Source organism: Notamacropus eugenii, chromosome 2, assembly GCF_028372415.1.
Source record: "Notamacropus eugenii isolate mMacEug1 chromosome 2, mMacEug1.pri_v2, whole genome shotgun sequence".
Taxonomy (NCBI): Eukaryota; Metazoa; Chordata; class Mammalia; order Diprotodontia; family Macropodidae; genus Notamacropus; species Notamacropus eugenii.
Window position 1 is genome coordinate 436551490 of NC_092873.1, and position 19974 is coordinate 436571463.

Below are 19974 nucleotides of genomic sequence, written 5' to 3' on the forward strand. Positions count from 1 at the left end.
CATAGGCTGGGCAGGAGCATGAGCAGGACAGCTGGGTCCTTAGCCAGACTATTTCTGATTCAAAGAATTGCTTTCCTTTTGGTCAGCCCAAGGCAACAGAGATTTCCAAGTGTCCTCTGAACAGGGCTGGCAGTTACTGTCATGTTCTTGAAGAGGTGACAGCATAGACTAAATAAATAGAAGCTAAGTGATAGTGTGCTGACATCACACCATTTGACAGGGGGAGACTTTGTGACCCAGAGAGAGCAGGAGATTTTCCAAAGTCATATGGCAAGGACAGGACTCCTCTCCTCAGAGTCCAAAGGGACATGTTCTCTGTCAACAAAGCTTTCTGCACAAGCTCATCTCATTTCAAACCTGCACAAAATTTAATTGCTAGGTGAATACCCTCATGGAAAAATTCTGTCAATGAGACCCTGACCACACTTTATTAACTCCAGGACCTAAGTCATCTTCTCTGAAGAATCACTTATAGAAACAGAATCATAGTGCTCGAAGTACCTTGGAGATCATTTAAGTCACTTTCTCTATATATGAAGTACTGAGGGCCCTCCTCACAATGCCCCCCCCCCATAAAACTGTTGGCCAGCACTTTGTGATCAGCATACACTCAAAGCCATCTCTTGAGCTACCCCACCACACTTTCCTCCCCCCTCCAGCCTCGTGCAGTGACTTTTGATAGACCAATGAGATGACACATTGGTTCAAATACCTTAATAAATACATTAATAAAACAGCATAGCAAAATAAATTAGGAGGGTTTCCCCACATACAAAATATAAATAGACTTTCTCACAGTTTACCACACTACCAGGTAAGAACAGTCATATATTTGGGGCACACGTTTAGACAGTATTGGCCAGACAGCACATAGGGATGAATGCACACGGATAGAGAACACATATGGTTAGCAAATACTAGTGGCTCATGCAAGTAAAGTCTCCAGTGCTACATGATTGACTCTTAATCTTTACTGACTTTCTCTGCTGAACTGTTCTCTTGCGGCTTACCTGCTGGGTGTCTCTACTAGAGTGCTCTCTGCTGCCACCTGCTGATCACCTGCTATGTGGCTTCTTTACTGAGCAGCTACTCTGTTGCCTTCTGCAAGTCTTCAGCGGCAACATAGTTTCCTTCCCACCATGACTGGCGGGAAGGGAGGGGAGTTGGAGAGGGAAGGATATTGACAAATTCTTTTGCTTATAATCCTAGGGGCTATTTTCAGTTCTTTTGCAATGTAGTCCCCAGACAGCTATATCCAGTCAGCTACCTAGGTGAAGAAACTCTTCTGCCTTTTTGTTTCCCTATCTCTTGGACTTTCTCTGTCCAATCTATTATTTGAATATAGGTACAAAATTCTTTTTAACTCCCATCATACACTTGGGTAACTTGCCCAAGTCCCTTTCAAATCATCCCAGGAACTATACTTAACAAAACTGCAAAGAACAGTGAAACACACACACACACACACACACACACACACACACACACACACGAACAAAATGGCCCACATTACCTTGCAAAGCAACACAGGAATGAGGCCTAAAATACCTGGATGGAACTGATGAAGTTTGCCCAGCACTCTTGCCAGTGTTCTATCCTTTCCTATATGATCTCTGGACCCAGATACGCCCTTGCCTTTGCCTTTGGAAAATCCTTGTATTCTTCTAATATGATTTTAGACTTTCCCACAAGGATATCTCCTTACCAAAGTGCTTCCAAGAAGAAAGAGGGGGCAATAGAAAGGAGCTTTTTGTACAGACTTTGCAGATTGGGGCCCATCTGGTTTCCCTCAAGCACCAGGGAGCAGGTGGGAGTAGAAGTTTTGCCTGAAGTTCCAGCGACTCTCTATTGCTTCTAGGATAAATTATAAATAAATTCTTCTTGTGGGCATTTAAAAATCTTCACAATTTGGATGCAACCTGCCTTTCCAGGGTTTGTTTTTTTTGCTTTTCATGTATTACTTCCCTGCATATAATCTACTCAAGTACTCAACTCTTAAATCGACCTATGTTTTCATAAATTCAGGAGTTCCCTCTAAAAAGTACACATCACAACCAATCCATGCCTACCCATTCTGTGCAATTTGCATACATATCCTTAGGGCTTCACTTATCATGTTGGAAGCCTTCCTCAAAAGCTCCCAAAACCATGAGTAAACCAATGGAGCATTTGGGTTGTCCAACTGTCACCCCCTTGCTCTCAGCATGTGACTAGATCTCTTTTTGTCATACCTCACTCTGATTACATCATTGACTCCTATTCTTCTTCCTCTTATATGTTATATGTTGCTCCTTGGTCACATGTATTATATACTTTCCCATTACTCTTCGCATGATGCTCATATTTATTTCATCAGGGGCAGTGGTTTTCCATGTCTCACATTGGTAAAATGCTTATATTGAGAAGATGGGCCTTTGCATTATGGGAAGCTTAGACATTATAGGCAGTATGAGTGCTTTGCAATTTCCCAAACGAAATTTAGCTCACTCTCCTCCTTTTCAGCCTCATTAAAGCGGCCATGCCCTGGCTGCTTCTTAAACAGGCCTATTCAATGAATGAGCATTGCCTCACCCTAAGTGAGTACCTGCAAAGACCTTGGCCTAAAGGGCCCAAGGTCTTCCAGTGCATCCTGGGTTATCTCCAGTCATCCTGATGAATATCTGGTCACTGGATTCAGATGGCTCTGGAGGAGAAGTGAGGCTGGTGACCTGCACAGCCCTCACTCAAAACAAAGTCAAGTACAAGTCATGTCATCATTTCTCTGATTGTATGGTCTTCTTGGGCAACAAAGGACAAACACAATTCATTGCTCATCTGTAGCGTGTATTCCATGTACACATATTGGACAAGCGCTATAAGTTGTCCATTCAGAATCATGTTAAAATCTAGACAACAGGTATTGTTCATCCATTTGATATTTCCCATGCGGATACATCAGCCAAGCTCTTTGAGTGATAACAGATCTCTTCCCAGAAGTTCTGAAATGTCTTTTAAGTTTATGCAATCAGCATGATATCATCCATGAACAAGAATATCTGGGGTACTCACCATTCACTGGAAATCTATCCTCAGCCTGGTTGCTGCACCGTATCAATTCTATCACAGATGAAGATTTTTGGCAAGTATACACCTCCCTGTTTTATGCTTCACCTGGTGTTTATTATCTAAGGGTCATTGAAGAGGGTTACTTCTGTTACATTTTCCAGAGTCCTGAATGATCTTGATATATGGTATCATATAGCTCTCTTACCAAGTCAAATGCTTTTCATGTCATCAAAAGTCTGCATGATAAGATCTTATGTTCTCTACATCTCTCCATTAATTGTGAGAAGGTGTTCCCTGCTAATACTTTCATTGAAGATGCTCTTAATCCATGTGTAGATAACCCTTATAAAGACTTTGTATAAATAGGATAGTTGGTAGTTGTTTGTGTTCTCTTAGTCATTTTGGGGCTTACTGATTACATCTGAGATTTCCCACTCGGCCCCCATACCTTTAATATCTTTCCCTCATCTTATAACTTAGGTCTCAGTGCCTTTATAACCATGTCATTACCAACATGAATCTCTTCTATCCAACTAGGCTATCTTTATCATCTATGTTCTTTTCAGGGCCATTTCTTTCGCTTTGTAAGCTCTTCAATGGTAGCCTCTGAGTATGGTGCTTCCATTATACTTGAGGGAGAAAGCAGTTCATTGTTTTTGCAAATCTTTTCCATTTTTCTTCTGTTTGTAGTCCTCTTTCTATTCTCATGCTTGAATGCTCTTGGGATGATTAGTTGGTTGAATATCTTGCCAAGCTTTCCTTAGGCTATTTTTGTTTCTCTCTATTTTATGAGATAATGGCACTCATAATCATCAATCTTCCTTCTACATATGAGTTAATATTCCAACTCAGTATTGTTTTTGGAAGCTATCTTTCTCTGTTTAGAAAGTAAATAAAATGTTTGCCGATTAAGAGCCTTTAGTCAAGGCCTTACTTTTTTTTTTTTTAGTGGTGATTAAGTCACATTGGTTTAGCTTTCAGATAAAATTATTATAGTCAGTGTTGATGTCACTTCTGTTGTCCATCTTCCTTTTTCCCCCCAACAGCTTGCTTACATTATTCAGGGTAAAATCTCAACTGTCTATCATATATTTTTCTTATTAGTATGCTTCCTTCTTATTTATTATAAATTCTAATCTTACCTCTGACAAGTTGATAGTCTGACTGTAGGGGGCAGCTAGGTGCTGCAGTGGATAGATCACCAGTGCAGGAGGTCAGAAGGCCCTGAGTTCAAATCTCACCTCAGACACTTGACACTCAGTAGCTGTGTGACCTTGGACCCATCACTTAACCCCAATTGCCTCATCCTGGGTCATCTCCAGTCATCCTGATGACTGCATTCAGATGGCTCTGGAGGAGAAGTGAGGCTAGTGACCTGCACAGCCCTCTCTCGCTCAAAACAAAGTCAAGTGCAAGTCATGTCATTATTTCTCTGATGGTATGGTCTTCTTCAGCAACGAAGGGTGAACACATTAGTCTGACTGTGCACAGCCACCTGACTCATCTGACCCCCATAATCACAAGAAGTCTTTTCTTGTCTCTTAAAATGTAGTCAGTTTCATTCCTTGTGATGTTAGTTGGTGCTTGCCATGTTCAATGCTTAAAATTCTTTTTTTTCTGAAGACAGTATTTATAATAGAGACTTGAGGATTCCTTATAATCTACAAGGCTTTGGCCTTTCTCATTTCTTCCTCCTGAATCATATTTTCCCATATATTTATCCTTATCCTTATTTTTTCCTATTCCTAACTGAATTCATCAGTTCAGAGTTAATGCTGATTTTATCTGGAAGGTCATATCAAGTTTGTCATAGGATTTCTCTACAACTTAATCAAGCAACATTGGTCTATAAGCTGCAATTATTTCCACAATGGTCTTTTTGCAGATATTTATCATTGGCACAGCAGAATGGGATGAAATATTCTATGAAATAATATTTCTTGTAGCTGTGAATCAAGCAATGAAACTCTCTCTGTCAACTCTTTTCTTTGCCTCTCCAAGGAGAGCCTGTGAGCCATCCTTTCGATATATTCACACATTGGTCATTGGTCAAGGATATTATGTTTAGAGTAGATTATTAAAGTACTCTAAACATAATAAACATTAAGTCTATTGACTATCTAAAATATGTGTGACTTATTTGCACCTTCTCATTCCTTTCATTCTACTTTGTCATCATTACTACAGAAATGAAAGGGCACTGTACAGAACTATAAGCCATTTTTAATGTATTTGTTTGTTTGTCTATTTCATGGGTTGTTATGGCCAAAAAAGTTTTGACCATTAGTACTCCAAGTGTTATATCCTTGGTCAATGACAAATGATTGAATATATTGGAAGGATAGCTCACAGGTACCTTGGAGAAGCAAAGAAACAAGTTGGCATAGTAGGTTTTATTGTTTTGTTGTTTGCCTCAAAACTGCAAGCTTTACAGGTAAATCATGAACTTCTTCAGATTCTGATTCTGTCACCCAATATGTTACCTTTCTCTCTCAGTTTCTTGACATCTAGAAATATAATACTTCTGCCATCAAGTCTTAATTCAAATAATTCACAAAAATGTTGGACATAACAGGACCCAAGACAGAGCCATGACTCATTCCCATGAGCTGCTTCTCTTTAGGCTGATGGGAGCTCATTAGTCACTGTTCTCTGAGTCCACTCATTCAAGCAATTATGAATCCAGTTATCTGTACTACAACCCAACTCCCATCTCTCTAAGTTTTCTATAAGAATACTGTGAAAGACTGTTGCATGATTTGTTATACTATATCTGTAACATGTCCCTGATCAACTAGACTAATAACACTGTCCAAGAAAGGAAAGAAGGAAGGAAGGAAGAAAGGAAGAAAAAGGGAGAGAGGAAGGGAGAAAGGAAGTTTATGTTAGTTTGACTTGTTCTTAATGAACCCATGCTGACTTATACTGATCACTGCTTCCCTTTAAAGGCACTATACCAGACATTGAAATATACAAAGATGAACAAGACAAATCATTTGAATATGTTGTATTGGAAATGCTTGCAGTTTAATAGGGAAGAGCTTAGTAACTACAGTAAAGGGAAATTCCTTGTATTTTGACAACTTTAGTTAAATCACCTGGTTTAGATTGATGACTTCAAATCTCAGGTCATCACAAATCCTCTGAGTATTGAGAAGGTGCTTACAAGTTGGGCCAGTTATAATATTCGCAGTTCCTGCCACAAGAAGTCATCGCCTAATCAACAGTAAAGTAAGATAGAAGAGTTAAATGTTATAGGTCTAATATTTCTTAATAGTATCTCTCTCTCTTTCCTTTAGGTAAAGAAAAGCCCTTTCTTTATTGAAGTATTCTTATGGAACAAAGTGTCCAAAGGGATAGAAATGAGAACTCAAAATAAAAGGGAAAATCCGTTCTAAACAGAGTTCCAGAACCCTGGGAGATTTGAGAAATATCTTAAAGGATTTAGGTGATCACTCAACACACACATAGATTTATGAATATACTGATGTGGTTCTTTCTTCTAATGAAGTAGATTGAAACCGATCCATGCCTGCTCCGCCTTTGGGACTCTTGTCCATGCTCATGGTCATATCCATGGTGGTTCCAGTCAAACTTTTAGGGACTTTCCTTGCTTCTTTTTGACACTGTGAGGAAATAAATGAAGTACATTGGTCATTCCTTGGTTATCTTAGCCTTGCTTCATGACAAGTCTCTATTTTTTATTTTTTTAATCATATATTTCTTTGATGACATCTCCTTACTCCAGATCTCCACAGTTCCTTATTGACTATGAATTGCAGACTGCTTACATCCACCATACACCTGTTTGTTGACCTCTGGATAATATTTGATTTTAATTCTTCAGAAATCATGTTCTTTGACTAGCAGTCCTTTGATACTGACAATAGAATATTGGTAGCAAAAAAGATGGACCTTTGTTTCTAGTAGAAGTTTGGGGTCAATAAAGAAAACTTTATAATTTCCCAAAGACAATCCATTTGGCTGTTCAATTCTTGTTCAGTTCTTGCCTTAAATTCTTGTCATTTTCTTGCTAGTTTGTCAAATATATGTATTATGCCCAGAAACATACGTTATATACATGTACAAACATATTTATAAACACACATATGTATATGTACAATTATATATACACACACATATGTATACATACATATTGAAAGATAAACTCTATATGTTATTCATCTAACTACTTGTCATAACATGTACAATAGCAACATCTTCATCCACTTATTTTTTCCAATGTGGATGGTTTGGCCAAACTCTTTTTTTTTTTCTTTTTTAGTGGTAATCGATACTATCAAGAAGGCTATGTTCCAGGGCATGATGTAATTAGAACAATGTTATCTAAAGAGGACCATCTGAAAGTTCTTACCTTCTGTAAGAAATCCTTCTTCAACTTGGACTCTGAACTGCATCACCTTCATAACAATAGTGAAAATTTTTAGTAAGCAGAGGTATCTTTATTTCATGCCTTATCTCACTAATGGTCAGGGGGTTGTCCAAAAAAAGATTATCTTTGTCATTGAACTTAATAAATAAATACTTGTTGATTTGGTTGAACTTTTGAGGAATCTTGAATAAGTTTGATGGAGTCACCTTGTTGGAAGAGGATTTTTAATATCACATTTTACTCTACAAAATCAAACTGGTTCTTTAGTAGTCAATGAACAATAAGCACTATGGAATCTTATATTGTCTACATCTTTTAGTCAACTCTATGGTGGCAAAACCATAATACAAAATATTACTTGAAAAAATTTCCTGTTTTCTTCCTTGTCAAGATGATGACAACAGTATAAAATACAGTAGAAAGAAAGAATACCATGAAGCATACAAGAAATTGGACAACAAAATGAATGTGAGAGAAAAAGAAAAGTCAAGGAAACTAATAATATGAAAGAAAATAAAGATTTAAGTATCAATGAGAAGAAAAAAGATTACTCAATAGCAATATTTTGGAAGATGGGTAGGAAAAGAAGTAGTTTTCTATGTCTGTCAACCTCATTTCGCTTCTCAGATTTTCAATTCTTCAACTAAAAAGTAGATTGGACCAGAGAACATTCAATGTCCTCTCCTGCTTTAATACTCTCTAATTCTATATAATTCCAATTGCATACACATACATACAATTCTAAATATCTATATATTCTTAAACAAGACATTTTACCTCTCTGGGCCCCAGTTTCTTCGTACATAAAACAAGAAAATTGGATTATAATCTCTAAGATCCTTTTTAGTCCATAGGATCCTATCTGCCTTTCCTCTAAGTTACATGAAATCCATTCTGGTAAAGTCTAGGGAAATGTTGAACTATGCCTAGCATTTTCTTCCTTGTTTGTTGGTCACTTTCCCCATAATTTTCCACCATTTTCTCTTCCTCAACTAATTCCTTTTTATTACTTATTTCCTCTTCTTTATGCCTCAATGTCAACATTTGCAAAAATGAAGAAGGTGGTGATGAATTCTATAGTCCTTTCCTGTTAAAAAGCTCTAAAATCCTACAACATCCATCTTTAGAGTTGTTTATTGACATCTTGACTGGAAGCCAGCAGATCTGATTCTTGTCAACTCCATAGGATTTGGGGGTAGGGATGGTAATAGAATGAGATATCAAAATGCTTTATATAAAGTGCTAAATGTTTCTTTCAACCTATTTATTATATAATAATTACAAATTCTTGCTATTACCATTATTTAATATGGATGATGACAATGATGATGAAGAATGTCTATTGTTGTCAGGCTGTAATTGGAAAGTACACATATATTCTCTCCTTCTACTTAGTAATTTGCCAAGTATTCTTTGGATGACTACTATGCACCTAGCTCAGGCAAGAACTCTGAGTAATACAAAGAAGTACATGACAAAGTTTCTGTCTTCAAGAAGCTTATAGTCTAGCATTGGTGACATGGGGATAGAAACTGGAATTATGATTTCATTGGAACAGGAAATTCTATCTTCTTATGTAGATCAGCACCTTTTCAGTAACCTATGGCCTCTTAGACAATTGCCTTGGGAAGTAATCTTCAAAATGCAGGGCCATGGCTTGACTCCAAGTGATGTACAATCAACCAGTAGAGGGTGGAAAAATAAATTGTCACTCATCTTCCTTCCTGTTGGTGATTCTACCCCACACTCACCATACCCACACCCTATTCCCTGATCAGGACGTTCATGAGCTACATATTCCAAAGCAATAGATGGTGAGTAACTTTCCCCATCCTTTTCATCTTTTGGTGGAAAAGAGTGAGTAACACAGGACAACCAAAATAGATGGCTTTCAATTATATTACTTTTCTCCCTCTCTTCCAAATCTCCCTACTTCCATTGAGGGTACCACCATATTCCAGTCTCCCAGGTTTCCAACCTCTTTATTGCCCTTGACTTCTTGCTTCACTAAAACCGTTCTCTTCTGTTGGGGGTGTAAGCTCAGTTCCATGTGGACAGTCTCAGGCAGGTAAAAGTGAGGACTTCTAAACCTTAGAGTTCTCATGAGGCCCCCCAGGGAATAGCTGGGAATTGAGGAGTGAGACATGGGCTATCTCGTGCATCTCCGTCTCTTCTCTGTGGGATACATGCTGGGGAGACCATCCCACCCTTGAGATTGGCCCAGGGTCTGAGCACACCTATTGTTGACTATCTAAAAGGCTGAGAGCACGCCTGGTATTCACGTGCAAACTATGCGGTGAGAGAGCTTAAGTAGGGTCAGGAAAGCCTGAAGACGCTCTTAGCGCTGAGGGGCCCTTAGAGGACAGAAGGCCCCTCTTCCCTCTCCCCTCTTCCCTCTCCGCTCTCCCACTCCCACTTCCATCCTGTTACTGTAAGATCTTTGCCTCCTTGGGAGGAGGACTCCTCTCTCCTGAGGAAGAATTCCCCCTGCACATGTAACCAAGACCCTGAATAAAGCCTAACCCTTGTTCGACTCTGGAAAGTCTCTTCTCTCATATGTTTATCTGGTTTGGCCAGCCGAAGACCTGTGACAGGTAAGGAAAGACTCGGGTAGCCCTTAGGCCTCTAGGCCTGACACTCTTCAAAGTTGTCAATGATTTCTTAATTGCCAACTCTGATAGTCCTTTCTTAATCCTCAGTCTTCTTGGCCTCTCTGCAGCATTTGACACTGTTGACCACCCTGTCTTAGATATTGCTACTCTAGGTATTTTTTACTGATAGGGGCATAAGATTTAAAAAAAATTAGAGACCACTGGTGCAGGGCACTGAAAGATTTAAGTGACTGTGCAAGGTTACACAGACTGTATTTCTCAGAGGCAGGACTCCAACTCAGGTCTTCTTGATTTCTTTCTCTCTCTCTCTCTCTCTCTCTCTCTCTCTCTCTCTCTCTCTCTCTCCCTCCCTCCCTCCCTTTTTCTCTCTCCACATGTATTATATATTATTATATTATATATGTTCTATAGATGTATGTGTATACACACACATATAATCTATGTCTGTCTCTCTGAATAAAGCTTTTGTTAGGTGCTTATTGTGTATAAAGGACTGTTCTAAGCACTGGAGATGCATATAGAAATGTAAAATAGTCCCTTCTCTCAAGGAGCTCACATTTTAAAGTAGAAGACAACATATAAGGAAAGTTTCAGCTGAAACTCCAAAGGAAGAGTCCCATGGTCTTTAGGGCACAGGAGCAAAACAGATGGCAATGCCTCTTCTTAATGTCATTTCCATTGATAAAATCCTATCAGTTTCTGATGAGTCATTTGATGATGTCGAGAAGTCTCTTTTCTGGATCTTTAGCATCCATGACTGTGGAGCACCTGGAGTAGTAGGTGCCAGGCAGAACCTCCACTATTGTTGCTTCCCAGGATCATGGCCAAGAGCATTGAGCTGGAAGTATTGCTAATCCCAAGACTCTTGGGTTCAGGCTTCTGGGCTGTCTCCATCAGAAATTCCATTCATTATACCATGCTGTACACACTCCTGAAATAGGAAATAATGCTACTGGGTAGTGTACAACCCCAAGAAGTTCAGAGGAGGAACTCAGTGAAGGTTAGAAGAGAAGTAGAGGAGATGAGAATCCATCTCTTTTCCAGATTCAAAGGATCTGGAAGTGAGATGTGGGAGTGCTCCTTTGGGTGCATTTGCTGCAGTTAGACAAATTGGTAGCTATGTTTTTGAAGGAGATGAAGGAGTAGGAAAGCAGCTGGAGTAATTGGATGAAGTGGAGGTGAAAGAGAAGAAAGGGTGGGAGTAGGAAATGTACATGAGGCCAGTGCCCCTTTTGTAACTGAGTAGGATTCTTGAAGGGTGGAGTTAAACAAAATCTGCTTATCTGGGCCCTGGGCCTAATTTTCTGGCCTATTCTAATGACTCACAGGTTGGGCAGCTGAAACAACCTTCAAAGTGCAGTTAGAGTCCATAGTCATGATGAGGGTGGAGATGACATGGGTTTTGTCCCAGCAGTAAGCTGCTAAATTTAGGCTGCTAATAATACTTGTGGTCCTGCAGCAGTTTCAAAACAACAGAGCTTAGCATCTAGTTAATATGAGAAGTTAACATGCCACCTAAGGCCCAGATGAGATCCTTCCCCTCTTTTCCTCTTTCTCTCCACCTCCTCTTCTCCTCCTCCTTCTTCTACTTCTTTTTTTCTTCTTCTCTCCTTCTTCCTCCTCCTCCTCCTCATCTTCCTCCTCTTTCTTCTTCTTCTTCCTCCTCTTCCTCCTCCTCCTTCTCCTTCTCCTTGTTCTCCTCCTCCTCCTTTTTCTTTTTCTTCTTCTACCTCTTCTTCTTCTCCTCCTCCTCCTCCTCTTCCTCCTTCTTTGTCTTCTTTTTCTCATCCATTCTCCTTACTTCCATCTGACACACCTGGAAGGTGTGTAAAAATTGCCTCCTTTCCAAATCACCCCATTCCCAGAGATCTCTTTCTTTTATCTACATTATAATGCTTACTGACTTTGCAATTCATCTGGCAGGGTCTGAGGTAGTTAGCAATATTTTCATATATATGTTGGGTTACACAAACTGGAAGGATCCCCTTCTATAAGAAACTTTTTTGAATCCCCTCCAACTGTTTGTGCCCTTACTTAGAAAACTAGTTTGTATTTAATTTGAATATATTCTGCATAACCTTATGCTACAATGTCTGGCTAGCCCAGGAAGAGCTGTACCACTCAGAGCCCTTGTGGCTGCCACATCCCGGTCATCAGGGGTTGCTGTTCTTACATATGTACACATTAGAATGTAAGATCCCTAAGGACAAAAGCCATCTCCCAGTTGTCTTCATGTCCTCGGTAACTAGGAAAGGAGCTGGCCCGTAGGGGGTACTCCATCATGACAAATGAGATAATAAATAGAAGTAGCTTTGGAAGCCTTAAAGTGCCAAATATTTATTATTATAATATTATCAATATTGAATAATTAATACAACAAATTACTTATCAAGTATAAGTAATTTATAAAGTTACTTATACTTTATGTACATAATGTCTATATTTCTATATAAATATACAATGTATTGCATATGTTGATTATGTGGTATAATACATGACATTATATATAAATATATTTATAATTTACAAGTAATTTGTAGTTACTTATAATTTATAGTATTTATATGTCTGTACAAATATATATTGTCTGTATTAATTATGTATTTTATATAAATCTAATCAATATTTATAATTTATAATAAATAATTGATAAAGTTAGTTATAACTTAAAAGTGCTTATAAATGCTTGTTGACTGAACAGAAGCTCGCAGCAGGCAGGCACGATGGCTTTCCTTTCTGCATATCCCTGGTTGTGTCCTCTCCTAGTAGATGCTAAATAAACAAAACTAATGAGAAAAAGGAAAGGAGTGCAGGATTGAAAGCAAGGGAAAGGGAACTTCCTAACTCTAGGCGGCAGAGATGACAATCAGTAAATAACAGACCTTTGACCTACTTCGGCAGACCCGCCACCTTTTCCATCTTCTGCTTCCCTGATCCCGTTCCCACCCACCCATTTTGTTGTTGTTGTTCACTTATTTCTGACTCTTCATGAACCCATTTGGGATTCTCCTGGCTAAGACACTGAAGTGGTTTGACATTTCCTTCTCCAGCTCATTTGATAGATGAGGAAACTGAGACAAACAGGGTTAAGGGACTTGCCCAGGGTCACTCAGTTAGTAAGTGTCTGAGGGTAGATATGAACTCAGGTCTTCCTGCCTACAGGACTGGCATTCTATTTACTTCTCCACCTAGCAGCTCTGTCCCACTCATTACCCATTGCACAGTTCAGTATGTCAGGTTGAGATTTGCCTAATGAGGGAGAGTGAGGTTCAATAAAAAGAGTGTTAGCCTTGGAGTCAAGAGACTTGCCTTCAAACCCCAGCTCCAACATTCACAAACTATGTGACCTTGGGCAAGTCATGTAACTTCCCTTAGTCTCAATCTCATCAGTTTCATCTGTAAAATGGGAATAATAATATGGACAATACCTCTTAGAGTTTTCATGAGGAAGTGCTTTGTAATCTCCAAGTGATATAGAAATATGAAGCATTATTATTTGGGGAGACAGGCCAACTGACCCTAAAAACCCAAACTTTCAGCACAGAGAAGTGAGATCCATAGGGCTGAAAGCTGGGCAACATTTCCCTTCTCTTCCTCCCAACCCTCCCCTCCCCCAACCTCCCCCCCAACCCCCCCCCCCCCCACTCAAGCCTGGACAAGCTACTGGGTTGGTATGTACCCTGGCTCCCTCCTTTGCTGAGGGGAAGGGAAGCAGCCAGAGACCAAAACCACAAACCTGCTAGCTCCTCTTCAGGCCCCTCCTCCTGTCTCCAGTCTCATTGCTGTTGGGCTCTGGCACCAGCCAATTCCCCTCCAAGGGGGAGGAATTAACCTCCTCCCCTCCCTGGGCCCCCTGCTTCTCCAGAAAAAGAGGACAGGGAATAACAACCTTCCCCTCCCCCCTTGCTGGTTACATGTGGCAGCCATCTGTGGCTGGGGTCACTTTGGACCTGCCCATCAGTAAGGATCCCTCCTCCATCCGAACTCTGCACTGTCAGACCTCTATCTCTAATAAAACACTTGCAATCATGAGCATTCTCAAAAAAAAAATAACTTCCAGCCCTCTTTGCTAGGGAACAACTCATCTAGCTTTGACAACATCCCTGTCATTCTGAACACGTGCTCAGGGTTTGTAAATAATTCATTCACTGCTATGTATTTCTAAGTCTTAAAATGGATTTTCTATGGCTGTGACTTATATTTCATATTTAATTGGGAGTACTTTGAGGGAAGACACTGTCAACCCCATTAGACCGTCTCCCCCCATCAGATCATGAGCTCCCTGAGAACAGCAACTGTCTTACTGCATCATCCTGGGAGCTCTCTGAGGGCAGGGACAGAGCTGACACTGGGAATATTTGAGCCTGGGACAGAACAGTCGGAGTAGGGGGGGAAGGAGAAGCATGGAGGACCATCCTACTGAACAAGGCTACGGTTGCTATCCAGGTGTTCATCCTTCATCCTTGAAGAGGTGGGATGGCATGGGGCCCCTTATAGTGCAAAGCACCAGAGGATTGGGAGGTGAATTGTGTCCCACTGGGGAGAAATCATTCTCCTTACCCCAGGTCAAGACATGGGAAAAGTCCCTTTCTGTCCACCTGCTGTCAAACCCCTGGGGAAAGACCTCCTTTTGTCCTGTGTTAATTGTGGTTCCTAGAAGAGATTTCATCTTTGCATTAGATTGGGAACTTCCCAAGTGTAAGACTTGTATCTCCACCTTCCACTTCCCTTTTAGTTTCCAGAAAGATCTTCACAATAGGGAGAGTGCTTGGAGGACATGTGTATATATGGGGGTGGTGATGAACGCCTGAGTGGTTCTGTACCAAACAAGCTGAAAGACTTGGTCACCACCCTCCCTCCTTCCCTCCCTCCTCCCCCACCCCTACGTCCCAGCCCTAAACCCCATTAGCAGACAGTCAAACACAGGTAATACCAACGCCAGTAGATGAGTATCTGCACACACAGTCTGACCTCAAGTACACATTAAAATAGGATAAACACATTTTTCATTGGAGTTTGGGAACAGAAGAGGCACTGGAAGGATGGAAAGGTATTGTTTTGAGTCTGTTTTGCCAAGAGACAGTGTGTTTCCTTCTTTGTGTTTACACTGGCTATGAAACTGTCAGCTGGAAACCCAAACCAAGAGTGGAAATAACAGAAACCATGAGGAGTTAGAGAAGACAGTCAATGCTGCCACACAATCTCCCCTCCCCTGGCTGAGCCAATACCTCATCCCACCAGTACAGTCCACAGACAAGACTGGACACCCTCTCTCAAAGGCCAGTCTCCTCCATTAGATTTGTGCCTAACATTGTGCTTTGCACAAATTAGACAGTTCCTGAATGGCATCTTCAGGATGTCTCAAGTTGAATTACATTGGACCTACAGGATATGTAAGTTCAATGTCTCAAGTTGACATTTGTTGAAGCTATCAGATATATACTCTTCTGGAAAGGGATGGGGATAAGAAAAATAACAGTGACCTGAACCTCACCTTCTCCACTCTGCTCATCATCTTAGACTCAATGTATGCCTGATCTTGGAATTGGGGTGATCTGAGAGTGACCATTTTGCCCAGTCCCAGAGTCCAGAAAAATTGTCATCTTGATCTCAGGGCCCCAAATCGGGATGCCCCATTCTCTCCAAGGACAGAGGAGCAACAGACTGGAAACTGTGATACTACAGCTGAAACATTCAGGTAAAGGAAATTTGGGGTCCTGGTCTGAGCCAAACCACAGAATGAAGACAAAAAGCAAAACATGTTTTTTGGGCAAGGTCATGGGGTAGCTTTGGCTGATTGTTTCCTGGCTGTCAGAATGCTGGGTAAACCAGCACACAGAAACCTGCCCAGGCACCAGGAGAAGGATAAGAGATGCGTGGCTGGCATCCCAACCAATCTGGATAACTCATCTCCTTTTTTAAAATCCCCAGAAAAAAACCCCTACCCCTAGCCTGTTCTAAGAGGGAATAACCAGGAGGAAGTTCTTTCTTCTATCTAACTGCTGTCCCTCATGCTGCAGTTCAATCCCTTTTTCCTCAGCGGAGGATGGAGAAACCTCTGGCTGCTGGAAGTCCTTATGACAAAGTGCTTTGAGCTCCTTAGAGGCAGGTACTATGTACACACAGCTCGTTGTTATTAGCACTATTATATTATTAGCATCACTCATCCTGCCAGGGCACCTTCTGCAGTAGCTCTCTGGGCAGGCTACCACCCTCCCTTCTGTTTGTTCTAGACAGAAAGAGGGATGGGGTGGGTGGGAGGGAGGGGGGAAATGGGAAGGAGGGCGGGAAAGAGAAACCCCTAGGGACAGAGGGGAGAGGTCGAGCCAAATATATTTTGCAGCTCTGATGTGTAATGGCCCTCCCGCTTTCTGAGCTTTTCAATAGAAGGGATAATTTGGTTCTTGGAGGCTGATACCCTTGAATTCTTTTCTGGCACAGACTGATTTCCCTCTCTCCTCTTCCTTTTCATCTTTTTATTTTCCCCCCTCTCTTCCCTCTCTTCTCTTCCATGTTGTTTTTCACCACATCTCCCCATTTTAATTTTCTTCCCTTTCTCTTTTCCCTTTCCCTTTCTCTCTTTCCTCCCTTTCTCCTTACTTTCCTTTCTCTCTTTGCCCCCCACTTCCTGTTCTCCTTCTCTCCTTCATCTTTTCACCTCCTCCATCTTTCCTCTCTTCTCTTTTACTGTCATCCCTCTCCCCACTTTCTTCCTTCTTGAGGTCTCCCTCCTCTTCCCTCCTCCCTTCCTCTGTTTTCCCTTCCTCCTCCTCCAGTCAGTTCTCTTCCCCGCCTCAATTACTTTCCTCCCACTCCTCCTCCTCCTTGTTTCTCCTTTTTACCTCTTTCTTACTCCCTCCATTTTCTCCTTTCCTTCCTATTCAGCACCCCACCCCACTTCCGCCCAGTTATCCTTACTTGGTTTTTGGAGAACAAGGAGGAGATATGAAATTCATTAAAATTTGCATTGCTGCAGGGTTATATCATCCCACCTATTTCCTTCTCTCATTCCCAGATGCCTTATAGCTTTAGTTGTCTTCCCTATTCCAGCTCTTCTCTTCTCTCCCTTTCTCTCCTCTCCTCGTCTTAGAACATCTAAGATGTTCTCCTTCCTCATAGGATGGAAGTGATGAAGAGATCCCTGGGAGACACTAATTCAGCTTACTTGTTTCCTTTTCTTTGCTGGGAGCATTGGAGCAACAACTTGGATTCCCCTGGTCCTTTTTTGTCCATAGTTCTCTCCCTTTCTCCACTGTCCGTTCTTCTTATCTTTGCTGAAAGGAACCATGAGGAGTTGTGAACCCCAGGACTTGTGTGTGCTCTGATTGAAAAGGAAGAACTCCACGTCCTTCCTCCCCTGCACAACAGAGTGAGTTCTGTGTTCACAAAGCAGTTACTACCTTTCACTTTCCTCTGGGTCTCACTTCCCTTGGCCAACTCACCTTGAAAGTTCCTTCTTTCACCTTCCCAGTACCCTGTCAGTACTTCTGGTTCTTAACTGTCCTGGACTCTTCCCATTCTGTTTCATTCCTTCCCATCCTAGCTTCAAACCTCTTCCTTCTTTCTTCGTGATGTCTTTGGATCTTGTGGGAATTCCACACAGAACCCTAGACATCTCATTTTCTCCATTCACAAACTCCAGACTCTTCAGAGATGTCAGAAATCAGGAAGTATTGTATGTAGGAAAGAACACTGAGTTGGAAGTCAGAAGACTTGGGTTCAAATCTCAACTCTGCTATTTACTACCTATGTGATCTTAGATAAGTCACTTCTTTTGTGGCTTCATTTTTTTTACCTGTCAAATCAATTAGTCAGTCAATAAACATTTATTAAACATCTGCTATGTGTCTGGCACGTACTGTGTTATAACCTACTCACTGGGTCATCTCCAGTCTTCCTGATCTATATCTGGCCCCTGACCCAGATGGCTCTGGAGGAGAAAGTGAGGCTGGTGACTTTGCACAGCCCTCCCTCACTTAAATCCACTTCACTTGCAAGTCATGACAACATCTACTTGATATCATGGTTCTCTTTGAGAATAAAGAACAAACCACAACACAAGTATTTCTGCTAGGTCTTCTCTCAGGCCCCTTCTCACTCTGAATTCTGTGATCCTATAAAAACCCTGAGAAAATTCTTTCCTGTGTTAGCTATTAAATTATTCCCTTATTCCGCAGGCATTCATTTATTTATTAGCCTACTTTGTACCAGGCACTCTGCTGGTTACTGGGGATATAAAAATAAAAAGCAAAGCAATTCCTGCCCCCAAGGAGCTTATTTGTATTCCACTGAGTGAAAACAACATGCACACAATAAATACAAAATATGTACAAATGTTTACAAACCATTTACTGAGAAGGAACACTTAATGACTGAGAGATCAGGAAAGGCTTTATGTAAAAAGTAGCACTTGAACTGGGCATTAAAGGTAGCAGGGGTTTCTAAAAGGCAGAAGGGAGGAGGGCATATATTCCAGGCAATACAAAGATATGGATATGGGAGATGAAGTTCACTGTATATACATCGTTACCTAGTTTGCCTGGAATGCAGAGTGTATGATGGGATATTTATTACAGGATACTTCAAACCAGATGTTAGCCCCCAAATCCTCAGTTTCCCCCAATCTATCATTATCATCCCCACAGCTGATCTCCTCTTGTTAAATTCCTACAGCATAGACTGTACCCCCACATTCTAGTATTAAGATGGACTGACCAATGAGAAGTCAGCCCTGATGAGCATGTTCAGTGTGCTTAGCCTGGCTAAATCCCAACCTGGACTTTGGAACATGCACAAGTATTCAGTGATTGTGTCCTCTGCTAACTGTGTGGTGAAGAAAGGGACTTTTTGATGACTGTTATGTAGTAACTAAGCATGAATACAAAAGACCTCTAAGTAGGCAATTGAACTCTTTTTTTTTTTTTTTCTGGCTGTAATTGAGAGAAAGCAGTATTTAAGCCTCTGAGTGGAGAGAGTCCATAAGCTAATCTTACTTGGGCCATATGTGAGCTGGGAATACGTGGGCCTCTGCCTCTATTTCTTCATTCCCATACAGGGGTGGAGCATTGACTGAATAAATCAATCAAGTTATCCCATCCCACTAAAAGTAAGTGATAAGGTGCAAGGTAAATGATGAAGTGATATATTAAGGAGATAAGAACAGGTGCCAGTCAACCATAGGCTTTAAACTAAATGTAAAAGGTCCTCAAATGAATGGGAGTGATGTTGCACAGAAATTGCATTTGGATAAGCAGAGGAAATTTGGTCACTCTGGGGATGGTTTATAAAACATCAAACTAGTTGAGAATTGTACTTATTCCAGAGATTGGAGTAAGTGTGGAATGCCAGTAAAATACCTGGGAAGGACTTCTTGGTTGGGAAGTGGGGAGTGGGGAAGGGAGAACAGGGAAGAAAAGACCTCAACCTGGGCTACAACCTAGGTCCCCTTTTCTCCCACCCTTGGCCTTCAAAGTCTTTCAAGCTTTGAAGGGTCTGGAAGATTTGGGACTTCCCATATTCCCATTGGCATCCTAGCAACACCCCAAAATCAGCTGATGTCAATGTCTGCATTAGGAACCAAGGACAGACTGGATATAGATTCATGATTCCACAAGGAAATTGGCAAAGAAGCTGCACCCCAAAAAGAGAAGAAAAGATTTCCAACAACCAGGAGCCATGAGTTACCCCTTTGCAACTTGTGATCTCTAAAAAACAAGTGAAAGAAAAGTACCTATTATACAGACAATGACAATCAGTTGAACAGCTAGCCCATAGAGCCTGAGGCATCAGTATCATGAGGCCCCTAGAACTGGAAGCCATCCTCATTTTATAGATGGGGAAACTGAGACCTAGGGATGAGAAGTGGTTTGTCCAATGTGGGTCCATCAGCACAAATATTTTAGATGGAAAAAGGAGTTGGAAAAA

The 19974-nt window shown here is 41.0% G+C and overlaps 1 long non-coding RNA gene across 2 annotated transcripts; it reads right to left on the reverse strand.

Moving 5' to 3' along the window:
* Positions 1-6037: 6037 nt before the first annotated feature.
* Positions 6038-17400, reverse strand: LOC140529459 (uncharacterized). 2 transcript variants are annotated; one of them, XR_011975563.1, is made up of 3 exons: positions 17216-17400; positions 7421-7466; positions 6038-6671 (listed from the first exon to the last, which is right to left on the reverse strand). It is a non-coding gene; the product is annotated as an uncharacterized lncRNA (long non-coding RNA). The 2 variants fall into 2 exon arrangements; XR_011975562.1 differs by lacking the exon at positions 17216-17400 and adding an exon at positions 13787-13893.
* Between the last annotated feature and the right edge of the window lie 2574 nt (positions 17401-19974).